This window comes from Triticum urartu, chromosome 3A, assembly GCF_056163025.1.
Source record: "Triticum urartu cultivar PI428250 chromosome 3A, HENAU_Tu73, whole genome shotgun sequence".
Lineage (NCBI taxonomy): Eukaryota > Viridiplantae > Streptophyta > Magnoliopsida > Poales > Poaceae > Triticum > Triticum urartu.
The window spans coordinates 45,904,542-45,923,797 of record NC_141875.1 but is presented as its reverse complement, the minus strand read 5'-3'; the positions used below and the strand labels follow the sequence as shown (position 1 = coordinate 45,923,797).

The following is a 19,256-nucleotide window of genomic DNA, read 5'->3' as shown; positions in this document are numbered from 1 at the left end:
ACAATGTCCGGTTCCGACCTTCAAGGCCGATGGATGCCCTCCTCCGTCACGGAGGAGGACGTGCTAAAGTTGAGAGAGACTAAGTTCTTAACCGCCGAAATCCCGCATAGGTTGCCTGCTCAAAGGCAGGCTATTCCCAGTCCCCAGCCTGGTGAGAGCGTAGTGTTCATGTCTCACTTCCTTCGGGGGTTAGGCTTCCCGATGGATCCCTTTGTGAGGGGGCTGCTGTTTTATTATGGGCTGGAATTTCATGACTTAGCCCCGGAGTCCATCCTCCACATTTCCTCATTCATCGTTGTGTGTGAAGCGTTCCTCCGTGTTACTCCTCACTTCGGATTATGGCTCAAGACTTTTGGAGTGGAGCCGAAGATGATCGAGGGACGGCACGCAGAGTGTGGAGGTGCTGTCATAAGTAAGAATGCCGATGCTCCATGGCCCGAGGGCTCCTTTCAAGAGGAACTCGGCTTGTGGCAATGAGAGTGGTTCTACATCACCGCTCCCAGGAGCGCCAAGTGGGTGGCGCCTCCTGCCTTTCGCTCGGGTCCCCCACCACGGCTAGCGTCATGGGTCAACAAAGGATTAGATTGGGGGTTATCCAAAGACGTGCCCCTGTTGCAGGGCTGCATTAGGGATCTCTTAGAAGGAGACCTCAACCTGGTCAAGGTGACGCAGGTCATGCTGATTCGCCGAATATTGCCCGGCAAACGTCGCCCCCTTCGCCTGTGGGAGTTTAATCCAGAGGGACCGCGATCTCTCCAAAACTTTATGGGCGCAACGCCCGTGAAGATGTATAGACTGTTCTTCGGATCACAAGAGATGTGTCCGGATTTAACCGAGGACACAGGTCTAAGCCGCAATCGCCCGGATACTCAAGTAAGCAACCTTGTGCCCGGACCTTCTATCCGTATAATTGTCATAAACTTGCCCCTAAAAGAGCCGTCCTTTTAAACAGGAGTGGATAGCGAAGGCAAAGCTGATCAGGTGTCCGGCTCCCCTTCTTGAAACCAGGCCGGATCTCGTGCTGGTCAGGATGCTGGAGATAATGCCTTTGGAGGGGGAGGACAAGGAAGCTATGGCCTCCTCGAAGGAGGCTGCTCCGAAGGGAGGAACCGACAATTCCTCTCCTAAGGGGAAGAAGAGAGCCGCCTCTGACGACCCGGAAACCATGGTCTCGAAACGGGGGAGAAAATCCTTGTCAGAGGGTCTGACGCCGAGGAGTTCCTCGGCCGGACTACGCCCTCAAGGGGATCAGCCCTCCAGCGAGCCGTAAGTGGAGAAAAGATTTTCCTTTTGAGGGATGAGGGAAACCCTTGATTTATATCTGAGAAGATTAACCAAACCTTTATCTTGTAGCTCGGACCTCAGCCCTTCTCAGCAGAGCTCGTCCTCGGGGGATCTCCTTCCAGAGATGATGGAGAGCGGGACGCCTCCCCCTGCCGTGCCGCCTAGCGAGGCGGGCGACCCTGAGGTGTCGTCGCGGAGGGTTTCTCCGAATCCGGCAGGGGCGGAAGGTAGCTATGCGGCCCCCCGAGGTTCCCCGTGTCCGGCCTTCGAAAGAGGTCATGGGACGAGCCCGGCACCATCTGGTGCTCGGCCGGAGGAGCTAAAGATTCTGCTGGGGCAAGCTTCTATCTCAGAGGAGCACCGCGCATTGATGGGCACGGTGATTGAAAGGATTTCATCCGCAGAGAGCGGATTGTATGAGGCCGTCAAAAGTTTACTGACGGGTTTCGAGGTACGTTAGATAATGTACACTTTTGTCAGTTGCGCATAAGTAAGATGCGCCCTGTGTAGATAGTAGCCCCTGAGACTCTGCGCGTTGTCAAGAAATGACGGCACGCAGAGGATCATAATCCCAGGTCTAAGATGTCGCCTTTAAATGTAGGTGGCGAGGTGTTCGGAATCAAGCTGAACTGATGATGTGGCCGAACTAAAGCGGCAACTGGACGTGGCAGATGTTGACATCGCGCTTGTCAACAAGCGGCTTGATGAGGCTCAAGGTATGTAATTCTTCGGGCGGCATTAGGTAAGAGGAGCTTCATGCCAGTGTCTTACAATGTGTGTGCTTGACGCACATGGTACGGCCGTCGTGGAGAATCTTAGGGCAGAACTTGCCTGAGCTAAGGAGCAAGCCAGAAAAAGCGATGCGGCTACCGAGAAGGCCCGTGAAGAGCTGAGAGCCGAACAGGCTGCTCACTGCTGAAGCAAAGAAGAGATGGCCGAGATGGCCGAGAAGTTAAAGAGCGCTGCAGACCGTTGCAAACTTCTTGAGAAAGAAGACCGGGCGAGACAGACGGACTTAGAGAAGGCCGTTGCCGATGCCAAGGACGCTCGCTCTACGATGAGAGCTGCGAAGGAGGAGCTGCGTCAGGCCGAACAAATTGCGGCTGGAAAGCCCTTTATGCTGCGGAGGAAGTTTTGTGATCCGAAGTTTGCTCCGTTGGACCGGATGTGGAGTGTGGAGGACACCTATCTGGATTCGGCAGCAAGTGCTGCTGATGCGACCGAACACTTTCGAGATCTAAAAGATCGCGAAGTGGAAAAGCTTTTCTGGTCACAGTTCCACAATCTAGAGCGTCCACTTGCAGTGGATGATTGTTTGGCTCAATGGGCCGAACTGAATAGGTTTTCTGGACTTGCCATGAAGTACGTCATGGGTCACCTATGGCCGGGGAGTTCGGAGCCGAAGAGTTATTTCAGCTTGGTGCAGCAATTCCTTGACGCGGTGCCGCGTATAAATGCAATGAAGAGGTTAGCATGCATAGAGGGCGCTAGGATGGCTCTAGCCCGTGTTAAGACATACTGGGCAGAGATGGAGACCACCGTTGTTGCGTCCCGAGATTCGGACAAAAGCCGAGTACCCTCCGAGCACTATTTTCAGGAAGTTCTTGAAGGCGCTCGTGTAATAGAGACGCAGTGCCTGAAAGATGCTATGTTATGATAGCATATGTAATTATAAAGTAATATTTTGATAAACTGTAGTGGCCTTTTTTTTATACTTGTGCCTCCAAGTATTGTGAACACCTTCTATGCGGCCGTTTTAAGATATATATATATATATATATACAGAATCTGAAAGATGGCAGTCATTGGCTTCAGCCCCCACGCACATAGTGCGGGGGTGCTCGCAGAAGACGCATTTTCACACTTAACCCAACGTCTTGGTCCTATAAAGGAGGTGATAGCGCAGCGGGCCAGGCAACCGGACTATAATGCTTTAACACTTTCACTTAGCCATAGGAGTTTGATAGTGAGACTATTTAGGTAGCTCCTTGGTGGCAACTGCGCTCGTCCGAGTTCGGGGCACGTATGTGCCTGACCGGGAAGCGGCCCTTCGTTAAAGCGGTGGAATCCTATAGATTCTGATAGGTCATCGAGTGGCTGACCAGTCTCATGCTACATCATGACAGTCAGTTTTCGGCTTTCTCTACTGAGGTGCTCGCCCTGGCCGAACCGGGGGCACAATCGCAGTAGTTCTCTTGGTGCTACCTTAGCCGATAGAGCGGAACGTAAGGTAGCCGAACTCAGGAGCCGGGCAACCCAACATTTGACCAAAGACATGATTCGGAGCTGATGCATATAATGCCAAAACTCGCGACGCCGAACACTCCCTAAGGTGTTCGGCCTTTTATGAGTGTGGGCGAAACAACACTCCTTATTAAAAAAGCCCCTAGTGTCTAGGTACGTGCAAAAATTCTGACGTGGCCACATGCCAAGACGCCAGCCTCCTCCTTGGTTATATCAGAAAGAAAAAACCAGGGGATGTGTAGCAACAAGAGACAGTAAAAAAGGTTTACGCATGATCTTAATCTAAAAAGAATCCTTTAGGACGGGTCCCTACTGCACGTCTGCGCCTGTGTCTCCGTTGTGCCGTATCCTGAACGGGCGCCGCACGACGTTCATCTGTAAAAGAGAGGAACTGAGTTGAAAACGGGTCATGCCGAAAAAGTTTAAAATAAGCAAAGTATAAAGTAAGATATATAAGTTTGAGCTTTATTGTCTCTTACTGTATATACGTGGAGCCCCTAGTGCGGGGGTATATGGCTTCTAGGCCTGCATCCATGATGATTTTGCACCGAACTCGTCTATCCGCGTTCGTGGTCTTGAATGACCTATTTCGAAGTTTTTTGGCCAGTGAGGCCATTTTACTGTGGGGCTGTTAAAGCGGCCGCACTGTCCTCCGCTTGGGGAGGCGCACTTTAGTGCTTCCCCTTCAAAGAGATGGTGCCTCGTGGACCGGGCATCTTAAGTGTAAGAGATGCATAGTGCGGTATTGCGTTGAAGCGAGCGAAAGCTTCGCGTCCCAGTAGTGCTTGATAGCGACTTGAGAACGGGACGATATGGAAGGTCAGCTTTTCGCGGCGGAGGTTATCGGCAGAGCCGAATGTGACTGTGAGCCGGAGAAAACCCGTACAATGAGTGTCCGGACCAGGTATTACCCCTTGAAAGGAGGTTTTGCTGCGGTGGATTCTTGCTGGGTTTATCCCCATGTGCTGGATTGTATCCTGATATATCAGGTTTAGTCCACTGCCGCCGTCCATAAGGACATTTGAAAACTGGAGTCCGCCAATTATTGGATCGAGTATCAAGGTAGTCCAGCCTACATTCTTGATATTCCTAGAATAATCTAGCTGATCGAAGATGGTCGGTTTTGACAACCAGTGGCAGGACCCTTTGGGGATGGGCCGTGTGGTGCGTACCTTTACGGGCGCCGCACGTTTTGTTATGTGAAGTGAGTTCACTGTTTTTACTTCTTGTGGGAAGTTCTTTTGTTTCCTGGTGCTCTGCTTTTGGGGTTCGTCCTCGTCTTCGCTTGGTGTGTTGAGCCCCTTGTGTTCGGCATTGAGTCTGCCGGATTGTTTCAAAACCCAACAGTCTCTGTGGGTATGGTTAGCAGGCTTCCCGGGAGTACTGTGTATCTGACATATCCTGTCCAAGATTTTATTTAGGTTGGATGGGTCGTCCCTGTTATCCTGGGGGGCGATTTTTCCTGATTTCGTCGTGAGCCTTTGAATCCGGCATTGACTGCCGTGCTCTTCGGATTTTTGTCCTTAGTCCAGCGATGGTCCTTGTTGCGTCGCGGTTTTCCGTTTCCATCCCTAGTTTCGTATGTACTTGGGTCGCTGGGGCTGCACCTTGCCAACCAGCTGTCCTCCCTTGCACAACAGCGGGTCATGAGGCTTGTTAGTGCGGCCATTGTTCTTGGCTTTTCTTGGCCGAGGTGTCTGGCGAGCCATTCGTCTAGGACATTATGCCTGAAAGCTGCTAAGGCTTCGGCGTCCGGACAGTCGACTATCTGATTCTTTTTAGTGAGGAATCTATTCCAAAACTGCCGAGCTGATTCTCCGGGTTGTTGAGTTATGTGACTAAGATCGTCTGCATCCGGAGGGCGGACATAGGTCCCTTGGAAGTTTGCTCGGAAAGCATCCTCGAGCTCTTCCCAGCTTCCAATTGTGTTTTCGGGAAGGCTTTTAAGCCAATGCCAGGCTGGCCCTTCTTAAGGGGTAGATATTTAATGGCGTGGAGATCATCTCCTCTAGCCATGTGTATGTGGAGGATATAATCCTCGATCCAAACTCTAGGGTCTGTTGTTCCATCATATGCCTCCATGTTTACGGGTTTGAATCCCTCTGGGAATTCATAGTCCAAGACCTCATCGGTGAAACATAGGGGGTGTGCGGCGCCCCTGTATTTGGGTGTGCCGGATTCTGATGATGGCTTTATAGCGTTGCTTACGAGAGCTTGCTTTCTTGGCCCGTAAATGGACCTGACTGGGCCATGATGCGAATCCTAAAGAGGGTCGCATGACGATTTAGGTGCGGCGCCGCTTTACGGGGTCGTCTATCCGACCGTGTGGCTTTTTCGTTTTTTGAATGCGAGGGCTCTAGGGCCTCTTCGTCGAATTCAGGCAGTAGCTTTCTTTTCGGATAGCTTTTAGTGCGGCGACTGTCGCCGTACTTATCTGTGGCATTGATTACTTTGCTCCATCTGATCCGGAGTGCATCTTCCACTGTTTTTAGCTTCCGCTTCTACTTTTTTAGGCTGCATGCAGTTGCAACGAGCCTCTCATGGAGATTCTTCTGCTCCATAGGTTTATTCGGCGTGAGGTCGTCCGGAATGCCGTTTTCGCCAGAGGAGGGATGTTCGGTTTCTCTATCCGTGTTGCCCTGTTCGGACGGTTGCTCTAAGGCCTGCTCGTCGTCCACCGGCTCGTCCTGCTCTATGGCTGGGTTTTTGTCGAGGCGGGGCTTGGGTCGGTGTTTACGCCGACGCTTTGATTGTTTTTCGGGGGGTCGATCTCCTGTCCCCTCCCCTTTTTCCTCGTTGTTGCTTCCTTTAGGGGTATCCACCATGTACACATCGTGAGATGAGGTGGCTGTCCAATGCCCTATGGGCGTTGGTTCGTCGATATCTCCTGCATCGTCATCCATGCCGTCGATGTCTCCAGAGTCGAAGTTGAGCACGTCGTTTAAATTGTCGACAGTGGCTACCAAGTGGGTGGTGGGTGGGCTTTGAATTTCTTCGTCGTCCGTATCCCATCCTCGCAGACCGTAGTCCGGCTAGGGCTCTCCTGATAAAGAGAGAGACTTAAGAGAATTCAGGATGTCGCAAAAAGGCGAATGCTGAAAGATGTCTGCGGCTGTGAACTCCATCATCGGCGCCCAATCGGATTCGATTGGCAGGGGCGCGGGGGGTTCGGAGTCCGGGGTGGAGTCTGGACCCTTGGAGTCACGGGTTGTGCAGAGTGCGGGGCTAGCGTTCGGCTCGATCGCTTTTAGGATCGCAGCCCCTGAGGTGACGTCCAACCGCTCATCCTCGATTGGCGCAGTAGGCTCCGAATCAATGGTCGGAACCGGTGCATGTGCGTCCTCCAAAGCGTTGTTCGGCGGCAGAGCTATATCATGCCCATCGAGACAGTGCGGCGCGCTTGGCTGTGGCTCGAATCCGTCGAAGATCAAGTCCCCGCGGATGTCAGCCATGTAGTTTAGGTTTCCAAACCTGACCTGATGGCCAGAGGCGTAGCTTTCGATCTGCTCAAGGTGGCCAAGCGAATTGGCCCGCAGTGCGAAGCCGCCGAAGACGAAGATCTGTCCGGGGAGAAAAGTCTCGCCCTGGACCGCGTCGTTGTTGATGATCAAAGGAGCCATCGGGCCTAAAGGCGATGACACAGAGGAACTCTCAATGAAAGCACCAATGTCGGTGTCAAAACCGGCGGATCTCGGGTAGGGGGTCCCGAACTATGCGTCTAGGCCGGATGGTAACAGGAGACAAGGGACACGATGTTTTTTACCCAGGTTCGGGCCCTCTCGATGGAGGTAATACCCTACTCCTGCTTGATTAATATTGATGATATGGGTAGTACAAGAGTAGATCTACCACGAGATCAAGGAGGCTAAACCCTAGAAGCTAGCCTATGGTATGATTGTTGTGTATGGAGTTGATTGCCTACGGACTACAACCCTCCAGTTTATATAGACACCGGATAGGGTTAGGGTTACACAGAGTCGGTTACAAGGGTAGGAGATCTTGAATATCCGCATCGCCAAGCTTGTCTTCCATGCCAAGGAAAGTCCCATCCGGACACGGGACAAAGTCTTCAATCTTGTATCTTCATAGTCCAGGAGTCCGGCTGAAGGTATAGTCCGGCTACCCGAACACCCCCTAATCCAGGACTCCCTCAATGAGTTTAAAAGACAGTAGCCATATACTCCCTCCGCCCGAATTAGTCGTCTTAGCCCTATCTAGACAAATCTAAGACAACTAATTTGGGACTGAGGGAGTATTAAATAATGAAAGTTAGGGTGCAGGGAAGGCGTACCAGCGGCGCGACATGTGGCAACCTTTCCGCTCAAGTTTATTCAGCTCATGCTTGTCTCCCCATGTTCCTCTTCAATTTCACAACCTCCAATACTCCATGTTGGGTCTCCATACCTTCGATTATACTGCTTCGATCAAGCACCATAAGGAAAATGGATACAAAGGCCAGTGAACAAAGCAATGTATTAGTCAATAACACGGAGGTTGAAATGAAGTGATGGGTGCAAGCAACTGTGGCAAAGAACTTACGGATTCGATGAACTTTCCAAAATGCAGACACGGCGATAATCCACCTGGGAGAAGCAAAAGAGTGGGATGCTTGGGAAGCTTCTCGATGGCGGTTTCGAGGCGGCTCGCGACGCATTTGACAGTGACGTCTTCATATAGATCGTAGACACCGTCGGTGTCGCCATAAATATTGATCTCAACCTTGGTGAGGGCGGAGAGGCGGTGGATGCCGAAATCAGAAGCGCCATTCAGGCACTCCATCTTGTGCACGCGGAGCTCAAGCTTGAGTTGATCAAGACTCGGCATCGACCCTGCTTCAAACTCCAGCGAGGTCCCACAGCAGAAGATTTCCAGGTCGAAATACTTCAAGCTTCTGAACCTGGCGACCAAGATCCTCCCATCTGTGCCGAAGTAAGTCCTCAGTTCAAGAAAATGCAAAGATGGAATTGCTCCAAGAACCGCAACATCTTCTGGTCTCACATTGAACATATAAAGGTTTAGTTCCTCGAGGTTTTCAAGCAGGCTCATCCAACCTGGAACCTTGTCAATGTAACAGTACGTGATGTGGAGCTTCCTGAGGACACACGCATCAGTAGGGCACGACGATTCAAGTGACACTGGGTAGCAGTAAGCTGGAAGGCTGGCACCGCCATAACTGTCGAGGAAATAGAGATGATGAAGATTGCATGAAGACAATAAAATTTCCAAGTATCCCTCGATAACCTCAAGATGGCTCCTTTTGGTTGTGTCATGTGACCAACCATTTGCTACTTTCAGTGTCCTCAGCTTACTTAGCTGACTGAACTCTCGCAGACACTTGCCCTGTTCATAGGACAAGACGCCGAAATTCTCCACCTCTTCTAAACTCTGCATCTGCCCAATTACGCCGTCCGGAAACCTAATCATGTGATTAACATGTAGATGTGCCAATCGTTGAAGCCTGGCAATAGTTGGTGGTAGTTCCTGGATCCTGGTACCTCTGATGTCTAGTGTTTCCAAATACCGCAGTTCTCCAATTTTTCCGGGGAGCTCGGTAATTCTAGATTGTCCGAGACGCAGGTACTTGAGATGAAGCAACTTTCCAATATTTGCAAGATGATGGTTTTCTAACTCCCAACATTCTCCCAGGTCTAACACACGAAGGGCGGGGAATGTCGACAAAGATTCTTGCATGCAGTGTCCAAATACAGTAAGTGATCGGACATGGGATAGTATCAAGCTTGTTGGTATGGTAACCTTATTGCTGTTGCGATTCTCGACACAAAGCCGACGAACCCTGTAATCTGAAGCATGTCCATGCTCCACGGAGTTTCTGTTGATGAGGTCATTGAAATAGCCCTCGCCTACTTCATAAGCACTTCGCCCTCGTTCTTCGTGGATGAATCCTTCCGCGACCCATCGACCTACCAAACGCTATTTATAAATCCTATGATCTTCTGGGAATACACTCAAATACAACAAACATGTTCTCATACGGTGAGAAAGATCAAAATAGCTCAAAGACAATATCTTTGTCATGTTCCCAGCATTAGGGCCATTTGTAAGTGCCGAGCCAATAGCTGTTAGCACCCTGTTCGAGTGAATAGCAAAAAACTACCACATTACGGGCTATCGTTCCGAAAAACTACCGCTTTTTTTAATTTTTCAAAAAACTACCACAAAAGTGGCTGGCTGTTCCAAAAAACCCAAGTGGCCGAACGGTTAAGTTTTAACTGGGGTTATGACATGTGGGGCCCGCCCGTCAGGGTTTTGTCGGCCACAGTGCTCACGGCGCGCGGGTGACGACCGTTAGGGCGCACGGGCCGTCCTGACCAGGTCAAACGGATCCGGCCCGCCCCCTCACTCTGTCTTCCCCCTCTCTGTCTCCCTCTCTCTCGTGCGCGCCTCCCTCTTCGATGGTGGCGGCGGCAGCGAAACTAGGCGATGGCGGCCATTCAACGGGTGGAGGTGGAAGGGGGGATGTAGACGGCGAGTTCTCAGAGGTTGATAACTGGTTGGGGAGTGGTAGCTTCGCAACCCAGGTGGCGGTGCCGCCGCCGCAGCGGACACCACATGCTGCAGCTCTGATGCAGGCTCCTACGCCACAGGCTACACCGTCGCCGCCTGATGATTGCCAGTTCTCGCTTGAGTACAGAGCAGCGAGGTCTCTTGCTAGCGCTGTGCAGGCAGATCCGGCCAACTCCCAGCACTGGGCCTCTACATTTGGAGGGGTGGAGTAAGTTTTTTCCTCTTATGAGCTCCTTCAACAGTTTCTGCATTTCTGCTTGTTCATTTCAAACAACATAGCATAATTTAGTTAGTTTTTTGACCAAACCCTAGGTTGATGCTGCTGTGATTCATCTTAGAACATGAACATGCACTGAATAATAGTTGAGCAAACACTCTGTGGCATGTTTTGGATGCAACAGTATCACTTAGCACTGAAGGATTAGTTAGATTTAGTAGAAATGCATGGTGGATTCAGAGAAGCATTTGTTGGATTCAGATTCCTTACTGTACTTTATAGTTAGTGTGCACTGAATTTTTGTAGCAAAAAACACTTAGTTAGTTGGGCTTTTCAAATAACATATTATGTAATGCAGGCTGGATGATGAAATTTGGGAGGTTAGGCTGCATTTCCAGGGCAGAGATAATATGGAAAGGAGGTTTTCTGTTTCAGACATCACATTTCTGAACTTGATAGCACTTACTGAGACTGAAGGCTATGGGTCAGATGACTACATGTATTGGGTAAAAGAACAAGGGATTGGACAGGAAGGTTTATTTCTTCTGGACAGTCAAGATGCAGTTGAAGAAATGATAGACCACTCAGATTTCACAGTGCTCAATATCATTGTTTCCAAGGCAAATGAAGATAGAGATGTTGATTGTAACAGGGCTCACAATGTTTGTGAAGAACAAATTCCAATAGGCAGTCCAGTGGAGGGTCCTGGTTTTGTGTTAAGTCTGTCACAAGATGGAGTGGTCCACCCTCTTGAAGTTAATTTGAACACACAGCAAAGTTGTAACTTCAACATTTCAGAAGCTAATGGTGGAGATGATGATGGACAGGCTGCTGGTCAAGAGGATGATGATATTGACAAATCATCCTCAGACTTTGAGATTGATAGGGGTGACTATAGAGGGATAAAGATGTCTTACGAGGCTTGGAAGAGAGGTGAAGAAAATATTGGAAATGAAGAAGAAAGAGATGTTGTAGAAGACAGACCACAGTTTGAAGGTGAAAGTGATGTTTCAGAGTTTTGGCAGGAGGAGAAAGAGGCTGACAGTGGAGAGGAAATAGTTGTGGAAAAATGCAGGCCTGAGAAACTCAAGCCTATGAGAAGAGCAGCAGCAAATCTAGGTCCAACTTCCAGAGCTCACAGTCAGCCAGAGATCCCAAAGTTTCAAGATTTTGTACCTGAAGCTGATGAGTATTGCTTCCCTGGTGATGTGGGCATTTCTGACTCAGATGGGGAGACTCCAAGACTACCTTCTGGAAGGAAGAGAAGATTGAAGAAGAAGAAAGAGAGGAAATGGTATGACCCAAAGGTACCTGATGCACATGAGTAGCTGTGCAAGGACCTTTGCTTCACCAATGTGTATGAGTTTAGAAAGGCATTGAGAAATTTTCATGTTAGGACTTTGAGAAACTTTCAGTACCATAGGAATGAACCATCAAGGGTTATTGTTTGGTGCCCAGAGAGGAAGAATGAATGTGAATTTTTCATGACTGCATCCAAAGTAGCCCATGAAGATACATTCACAATCAAGAAGTGCCACATGGATCATAGTTGTGGAGCTTGTGGAGAGAGTACAAAGGTTACTACTGAATGGGTTGCAGAAGCTGTGGAGGACACGGTTAGATCAAATGTAAAGGCTGATGTAGAGACAGTTCTCAAATATACTAAGAAGAAGTTTGGGTGCATGTACCTAGGAGTTTGGCATATAGGGCAAGACTGATGGATGTTGATGTTGTGCAAGGTGATCATAGAAAGCAATATCTGAGGTTGAGGGACTACCTACAATGTGTGCTTGACACAAACCCTGGAAGCAGATGCATAGTGACAACTTTTGAGGATCCTTTGAACCCAGCCCCCACACCAAGGTTCAAGTACATGTTCTATTGCCTCCAGGCATCAAAAGATGGATTTCTTGCTGGTTGTAGGCCTTTCATAGGTACAAATCAGTGATTTAATCATGTTAGAAATGTAATCAAGTTATTCAATTTTGCCCTAACTATCTCTGTTTATGTAGGACTTGATGGTTGCTTCATCAAGTTATCCACAGGCCAGCAGATATTGGCAGCAACTGGGAGAGATGGGAATAACAATGTGTTCCCAATTGCTTTTGGGGTGGTTGACAAAGAGGATGGGCCTAGCTGGACCTGGTTTTTAAACCAACTTAGAGTCTGCATTGGCACCAGCAACCAGTTTGGGAACTACACCATCATGTCTGACAGGCAGAAGGTATTTTCTCTGACTCTGTATTATTCTTATGCACATAGCAATGCTGCTATAGTTATCTCATTACTACCTTATGTAATCAAACAACGGGGCCTTCTTAAAGAAATTAATGAAGTATTTCCTCAATCCCCACAAAGATATTGCCTAAGACACATATATGCCAACTTCCAGTCAGCTGGCTCTAGAGCAAAAGAACTTAAGAAATGGGTTGACAAAGCTAGCTATTCCTTCACTGAACATGGTCACAAAGAAGGAATGGTAGGTTTGAAAGCAGCATGTGAACTAGCCTACATGTGGTTGAATGGCATCCCTAAGGAGTGTTGGGCTAGATATGCAATGGATCATGTGTGCAAGACTGACTTGGTAGTGAACAACCTTAGTGAGGTTTTCAACAAAATGATTCTAGATGTTAGGTCAAAACCAATTAAGACCATGTTTGAAGGGTTGAGGACCAAACTAATGGTTAAGTACCAGGGGCATCAGAGAGAAAACAGAGAGCTGTATGTGGGAAATAACCCCACATTACATGGAGAAGCTTGAGGAGAGCAAGAAGTGGGCTAAATACTGTGAAGCAAACATGGCTGGTCCCAACATCTGGCAAGTAACTAGTGGAGAGAACACATATTGTGTGAACCTTGATGTAGGGAGCTGCTCTTGCAGGAGGTGGGACATGACTGGATCACCTTGCCACCATGCAATATCTGCAATGCAGAAGATAAAAGTTCACCCAGAAGATTATGTGCATCCATTCTTTAAGAAGCCAATGTATAAGGTTGCATACCAGCACATCATCTACCCTGTCCCTGGCCCTGAATTCTGGCCCAACACCAACACACCAGACATAGAACCACCAGTTTTTAGGGAGAAGAAAGGCAAGAAGCAGACAGCTAGGAGAAAGGGTGAATTTGAGGTGCCAGCTCCAAAGGATACATCAAGGATGGGCACAATAACATGCAGTAACTGTGGTCTCAAGGCCACAGGTGGACAATGTGTGGAGACAGACTTAAGGCCAAGTTTATAACAAGGAAAAACAACCACCAGGTAACTAAGCCAGTTCAACAAGGAAAATCTGCTACTTGTTTTTAATGCATACATCTTGTGAGCTACAACTTGTTTTTAATTGTAGGAAAACAGGGCATCCTACCCAGCAACTTCAGCACCAACCAGGCCACCTCCAGCTAGGGCCACATCATCAGGTCCAGCTCCAGCTTCAGGTCCAGCTCCAGCTGCAGGTCCTGCTCCAGCTTTAGGACCACTTAGGGGCAGGAAACCAGCAATAGCTTCAACAAGGGCAACCACATCTGCTACAACAAGGGCAACCACATCTACTGCAGTTTCAACAGGTGGATCAAGAAAGAGAAAGAACCCACCACCTGCTTCAGCACCAGCCAACAACACCAGGTCAAGTGCATCATCTCCAGCAAAGAACACCAGGTCAAGTGCAAGAGGTTTCAATGCTCTAAGGGCAGCATCAACATCAGGTCAAGCTGATGTTGGTTCTAAGAGGAAGAGGAAGGCCCCAAGCAAACTTGCTTTGTATTTCACAGCCAGTGGCAACCATTGAATGTGTTGCACTCAACTATGCTTTATGCCTTGAACTCTGCTTGTTAGGCATGCTTGCTATCTGTGTTATTTGCAGTGAACTCTGTTTTCATTTGAACAATTAAGTTATGTGGTCTATGTATGAACTGCTTGGAACAATTAAGTTATATGGTCTGTGTTTGAACTGCTTGGAACAATTAAGTTATCTGCTGTCAAGCTCTATTTTGATTTGATATGTCCTAGGTTATGAATTGTTTCATATGAAATTATTTCTTATGCTGAGCATTGTTATGTAGATCAAGTGATTTATTCTGTTGATAATTGATTGATATGATTAGGTCAATTTGGTCACTTTGGGGGGCAACTTGTCGACCAATCCCAACAGTGGCTAGTTGTCGACCAACCCCAAAGTGGCCACATTTGGCCACTTTGGGGTGGAACTTGTCGACCAACCCTAAAGCCACCCAAATTTGGCCACTTTGGGTGGCTACTTGTCGACCAACCTGTAGGATCGAAAGTATGTCTAGAGGGGGGGTGATTAGACTACTTGACCAAATAAAAACTTAACCTTTTCCCAATTTTAGTTCTTGGCAGATTTTAGCTAATTTAGGACAAGTCAAGCAATCATCACATAATTCAAGCAAGCATGCAAAGAGTATATAGGCAGCGGAAAGTAAAGCATGCAACTTGCAAGAATGTAAAGGGAAGGGTTTGGAGAATTCAAACGCAATTGGAGACACGGATGTTTTTCCCGTGGTTCGGATAGGTGGTGCTATCCTACATCCACGTTGATGGAGACTTCAACCCACGAAGGGTAACGGTTGCGTGAGTCCACACAGGGCTCCACCCAAGGGTAACGGTTGCGCGAGTCCACACAGGGCTCCACCCACGAAGGGTCCACGAAGAAGCAACCACCCACAAAGGGTCCACGAAGAAGCAACCTTGTCTATCCCACCATGGCCATCGCCCACACAGGACTTGCCTCACTAGCGGTAGATCTTCACGAAGTAGGCGATCTCCTTGCCCTTATAAACTCCTTGGTTCAACTCCACAATCTTGTCGGAGGCTCCCAAGTGACACCTAGCCAATCTAGGAGACACCACTCTCCAAGAAGTAACAAATGGTGTGTAGGTAATGAACTCCTTGCTCTTGTGCTTCAAATGATAGTCTCCCCAACACTCAACTCTCTCTCATAGGATTTGGATTTGGTGGAAAGAAGATTTGAGTGGAAAGCAACTTGGGAAGGCTAGAGATCAAGATTCATATGGTAGGAATGGAATGTCTTGGTCTCAACACATGAGTAGGTGGTTCTCTCTCAGAACATATGAGTTGGAATGGTGTGTGTGTTCTGATGGCTCTCTCACAGAATGAGAAGGAGGTGGAGGGGTATATATAGCCTCCACACAAAATCCAACCGTTACACAGTTTTCCAATCTCGGTGGGACCGAATCAATAAGCTCGGTCGGACCGAAAATGTAAACCTAGTGACCGTTAGTGATTTTCGGTGGGACTGACATGCAACTCGGTAGGACCGATATGGTTAGGGTTTGGGCATAACGTAATCTCGGTGAGACCGATTACACAAATTCGGTGAGACCGAATTTGGTAATTAGCTAACCAGAGAGTTGGTCAGGCAAACTCGGTGGGACCGATTTGCTCTTTCAGTGAGACCGAGTGGAACTCGGTGAGACCGAAAAGTTACAAAGGGGAAACACTGAGTTTACATTGCAATCTCGGTGGGACTGATTCGCTCTTTCGGTAAGACCGAAAAGTTACGAAAGGGAAACAGAGAGTTTGCAACCCCATCTCGGTGAGACCGAGATCCTTATCGGTAGAACCGAATTGCTAGGGTTTGGCAGTGGCTAATGACAAGTGAAACTCGGTGGCGCCGGATAGGAAGAATAGGTAGGACCGAGTTTGGCTTAGGGTTTAGGTCATATGTGGATATGGGAAAGTAGTTGAGGGTTTTGGAGCATATCACTAAGCACATGAAGCAAGAGGCTCATTAAGCAACACCTCATCCCTCCTTGATAGTATTGGCTTTTCCTAAAGACTCAATGTGATCTTGGATCACTAAAATATAAAATCAAGAGTCTTGAGCTTTTGAGCTTGAGCCAATCCTTTGTCCTTAGCATTTTGAGGGTTCCACTTTCACATCCATGCCATGCCAATCAGTGAGCTTTCCTGAAATAATCATCTTGGAATAGCATTAGCTCAATGAGCTATATGTTGTTATGAATTACCAAAACCACCTAGGGATAGTTGCACTTTCAATCTCCCCCTTTTTGGTAATTGATGACAACATATAGATCAAAGCTTCGACAAATGATAATAAGCATGAAATATATCGTCGCTTTGAGAAGTATGTGATAAGTAAGAGCTCCCCCTAAATTTGTGCATGTTTAAAATTTGCTTTGGACTACAAATGCACAAAGAGTTGGAGTCATGGGTTACTCTTCCATGTCACATACATCTTGGTGGAGCGCTTAAAATGATAAGAATGAAATACATGCACTCATCACCAAGAATAGTGAATGATCACACAAGATAGATAGTATAATAGCAATAAGCAAGCATTAAGTGTAGCTTATGATCAAACACATGATCATCAATGTCTCACAAATAATGAGTAGTATCTCAAGCACTCAAAAGAAAACAAGTTCAAAAAACCACCAAATAAAGCAAGAGAGAAAAGCAACACTCTCTCTCTCGAAGCCTATGATCTATACATCTTCTCCCCCTTTGGCAACAAGTTACCAAAAAGTTCCTAGAAAATGCATAGCACTAGATCGACGCTCAGGCTTGATCTTCAGGTGGTGGTGGAGTCCGGATCACTCCAAGGATGAAGGCTTCGGTAGATGCTGAAGTAGACGCTAGAGTTGGAGCTGAAGTAGATGCTAGAGCTAGTGGAACTGAGGCTGTGGCTGGTGCTGAGGTGGTGGCTCTTGTGTCAGCAACTGGCACAGCAGACGACCTCGGACCTCTTGGCACTCTGGCAAAGGCATGAGTAGTAGTCCTGCCTCTCCTCTCCTGCATGTCCTCTTGGAGCTGCTCCACTGCAGACTGAACTTCCGTTACTTTGACATCCAAGTCATAGAACTTCTGTTCCACGATTCTCTCTAGGCTCTGCTGATTTTGAGTGAGGGTGGCCAGACTTTGCTCAATCCTCAGCGTGGATGCAATCAAGTAACCAAGCTGCTCTTGTTTAGTCTTCAAGAAATACTCAGATGCCTCCTCTTGAGTTGGCATCTTGGCAGCTTTCTCCTTCCTCGCCTTCTCCTTCTTTGCGTAAGCTTGTGCAGACGATGGCTCGTTCTCAGTCATCACAACTTCATTGTTCTCAAAATCTGGACGGATGGGCAAATGTTCCTTGTCCAATAAATATATGCCCGTGCCCATCTTAGAGTTGATGAGCTCCTGAATCTGAGGGGCATATCCGCAGCTCCTCTTCTGGTCTGTTGCAGTCCTCTTGATTGTTTCCACTATAAGGCTCATCACCTTGAACTTCTGAGGCACATCAAACACATGTAGCAAGTTGATAGCATGGCCTCTGATCATCTTGTGATCTCCAGACTTGGGCAGTAAGGTGTGCCTTAGTATCCAATTGATCGTCGGGAGCCCTGACAGAAGGTAATGTACTGAGCCAAACTTGAAGGTATCAAGTGCTTCATTTGGGATCTCCTTGTACATATTTGACATTGAGTTGTGGTCCATCTTCTTCTTGGCATAGATATCCATGTCATCATCTTGCTCCTCTGGGGCATTAATGATCTGTGCCCACTCAGCAACTGTGGATTGGTACCTTGTACCCTCAGACATCCATGTGATCCTCCCATCTGGATAAAAGTGTGCCGTGGAGTAGAACTGCATGATAAGCTCCTCGTTCCACTTTGTGAGCTTCTGCCCAACAAAGTCAGCTACTCCACAAGCTATGAAGCTGTCTTGCACTCCAGGATAGTGCTCTTCGTTTTCCTTGATATATTCCCAGTCGACCCATCTCATATCACATACAATGAGCTTCTTATCTAGCAGCACAGTCTCATAGAAATCTTGCTGCTCCTTGGTGTGAAACCTGTAGTCCACGGCTGTCCTTCTCCTTGAAGCATATGGGTCTGCTTCTCTCCATTTCCTCAGCCCTGAATCTCTCCTGAGCTTCATGTCCTCAGCCACAGGATGAGCATCGTTGTGGTCTGGGATCTTGGGCTTTAGCTTCCTTAGGACATTCTCTTCCTCTTCTTCAGCTACAGTCTCAGGCACTGGGGCCTTGTTCTTCTCAGCTACAGGGATGCTTCTTGTGTTCCTCTTTGGCTTTGGCTTTGGAGCTGGCTTGGCCTTGGAAGCAGCTCCCCCTGATTTTATGGCATCTCCCATTAGCTTGGGTGCCTTGGGTGCTGGTGCAGCTACTTCTTCTTCCTCCTCCTCTTCCATGATGGAATCTTTGCCAAGCACTCTAGCCACAGTCTTCTTCACCCTTTCCTTCCTTTTCTTGCCCTCAGCTGCAACTGGCTCTATGGGCTTCTCAGTTGACATTCTGGCCTTTGGCATTGGTTGCCTGCCTGTTGGCCTTTTGATTTTCAGACCTGGCTTAGTGCCTTGAGCTGGCTCAACTCTCTTGGAAGTGGCCTCTTCCTCTGCCACATAGTCCTCATCTTCGGAATCTGAAGTCCTCTTCTTCCTTTGTCTCGTGGCAGCCTTTGGCAAATTGCTAGGAGTGCTCCTGCTGCCTTCATCAGATGAACTGGAGGGACTAGTGCCCTCACTCATCACCACTTGCTGTTCTGACAGATTCTGGCTATCACTCTGGTCTGACATGCTGCAAACTGACTGCTGATCCTGTGAATAGTTTATAGAAGAGATAGAGTGGATGAGCATCACAAAATGCAGAGATTTTTGCAAAAGAATGATCCAAAAACTTAGTTTTAGTTTCCCACTGAAATCATCTCGGATCTACCGATTTTCAAACTCGGTGATACCGAAGCAGTTTTGGAACCTAAACTAGTGAACTCGGTAGGACCGAGTCACAGTTCGGTGGCACCGAGACTGCTAGGGTTTCACTGAGTTCAAAAATTGGTCACACCGATAAGTAATTCTCGGTCAGACCGAGTCTCACTTGTGCAATGGCATAAGCCAAATCGGTGGGACCGAGTTTTTCAACTCGGTGGGTCCGAGATAGTTTCGGCGGAAACCTAAACCTAGAATTTTCGAATCAAACCTAATCTATGA

The 19,256-nt window shown here is 48.1% G+C and overlaps 1 pseudogene; it reads right to left on the bottom strand.

The window, feature by feature from the left end:
- LOC125547865 (disease resistance protein RGA5-like) overlaps positions 1-9,219 on the bottom strand; it is a 28,599-nt pseudogene extending 19,380 nt beyond the window's left edge.
- Between the last annotated feature and the right edge of the window lie 10,037 nt (positions 9,220-19,256).